The sequence below is a fragment of the Micromys minutus genome, assembly GCF_963924665.1.
Source record: "Micromys minutus genome assembly, chromosome: 13".
NCBI lineage: Eukaryota > Metazoa > Chordata > Mammalia > Rodentia > Muridae > Micromys > Micromys minutus.
The window spans coordinates 12,283,110-12,285,341 of NC_137982.1; the positions used below are offsets into that span (position 1 = coordinate 12,283,110).

At 36.5% G+C, this 2,232-nt stretch overlaps 1 pseudogene across 1 annotated transcript; it reads left to right on the forward strand.

The window, feature by feature from the left end:
- Positions 1-891: 891 nt before the first annotated feature.
- LOC308428567 (olfactory receptor 1J21-like) lies at positions 892-1,826 on the forward strand (annotated as a pseudogene). The gene has a single exon. The product of its transcript is annotated as an olfactory receptor 1J21-like (transcript).
- The last annotated feature ends 406 nt before the right edge of the window (positions 1,827-2,232 follow it).

Below are 2,232 nucleotides of genomic sequence, written 5' to 3' on the forward strand. Positions count from 1 at the left end.
AACAGATAAATGCAACTTTAGAAAAAGAAAATCTTGGGAACACAAAAAGATAACAGTCTTTGGCTTAAAAAAGAGGTTAAGAGTTTGTGATATTTTCTTTTGCTAGAAAAAAAACACAAGGAATTTTCTTGGCAGAGTTAAGAAATGGAGGGAAAATGAAGTATTGCCAAGTGCTCTGTGATGATGCATGACATGCTTAGCTTGAATCTGAGATACTGATATGAAAGAGGGGTATCATTTTATCTTGTATAGGAAGAATGATGGAAGGGTGAGAACATGGATTGAAAGAGTTTTATTATGAAAAGAGCTCATAGATGCTTGCAAGGTGATATTGGTACTTCATATTGTTAATTCAGACTCATGTACTTAATGTTTTCAACATCTATATGTCCTGCTTTCAGTATTTCTGCAGATCCTGGCATCTTACAAATCTAAAGTCATTCCATGGAATCCACTATTTGTATTTAATTCATAGGAAGGCAGTTATAGGCAAGTACATTCAAGAAAGTTTCAAAAAATTAAAAAATCATTAAAATCATGTTGAGTATTCAATTGTCTGGTTATAATTACACTATAATTACTTAATTTTATATGGTTTTATAAAATCTAGGCATTGTGATCTAGACCTGGGTTTGAAAATTGTTCTGGTGTTTCATTGTTTTTTTTTTCTCTAACACACTTTCAGTTGTTGTCAAGCTATATCCTGTTCCAATCAGCAGCAGCCCATTACTGTAACAAAAAATCTCTGTATTAAGAGTAAAACAGATATACTAAGTGGATTTGAATCTTATTTTCAGTACTAGTGATTTATAACCTGTTTCAAAAATGATTTGGGCAAAATGAGATTTCTTTCCCCATTTGATTTTTCACTCACAGCAAAAGATAAAGAATATGAGGATGAATAATGAGAGCACTGTGTCTGAGTTCATCCTCCTGGGGCTCCCCATTCGAGCAGAGGACCAAGCTGCATACTCTGCCCTGTTCCTGGTCATGTACCTGACAACTGTGCTGGGGAACCTGCTCATCATCCTGCTCATCAGGCTGGACTCTCACCTCCACACCCCCATGTACTTCTTCCTCAGCCACTTGGCCTTCACTGACATCTCTTTCTCATCAGTCACAGTTCCAAAGATGCTCATGAATATGCTGACACATAGTCAGTCCATCTCATATGCTGGGTGCATTTCTCAGGTATATTTTTTTGCAATATTTGCTGATCTTGATAGCTTTCTTCTGACATCAATGGCCTATGACAGGTATGTAGCCATCTGCAGTCCTCTGCACTATTCACAAATTATGAGTCAGAGCCTCTGTGTTTTTTTAGTCGTAGTATCCTGGGCCTTATCTACTGCCAATTCCCTTGTACACACTCTTCTCTTGGCTCACCTATCTCACTTCATAATACTATCTCCCACTACTTCTGTGACCTGTCTAACTTGCTAAAGCTGTCCAGCTCAGACACCACCATCAATAAACTAGTCATCTTTGTTTTAGGTAATGTGGTCATTACCCTGCCGTTCATATGTATTTTGGTCTCTTATGGACACATTGGCATCACTATTATGAAAACTCCCTCCATCAAGGGAATATGCAAAGCCTTATCCACCTGTGGTTCTCACCTTTGTGTGGTTTCCTTGTACTATGGAGCCATCATTGGGCTATATTTTGTCCCCTCATCTAATAGCACTAATGACAAGGATGCCATTGTGACCATGATGTACACTGTGGTCACACCGATGCTGAATCCCTTTATTTATAGTCTGAGGAATCGGGATATGAAAGGAGCCCTGAGAAATATCCTTGACAGGAGACTGTGTTTACAGTGATGTGCATGGTCTTCCTTCTTAGCATCTCTACTTTCTTTTCATCTTTTCTTATTTATTCTTTGCTCTCTGTCAGAGAATTTTCATGAGGCTCTCCTTTCCTCATTCACTTCTTCTTGCACAATTTCCTTGTATGCCTTTCTATTTTACTTATTAACATCTTGGGAAGGTTTCTCATAAAATTTGTTCATTTTTTTTGTCTTGCAAATATTTTACTTATTTGTATAGTCATTGACTAGATTTTTAGTAGACAAGTTTGTAACTTTTATTCTTTGAAGAGAACAAAACTATTTCTACTCTTAGTTGATGATTTATTTCTATGTTTCTTCAAATAATATACTCCGATTTCTTGGCAGTAACTCAATTCACATTTATTTATTTATTCATTGTGTATTGGGATATTATGTTT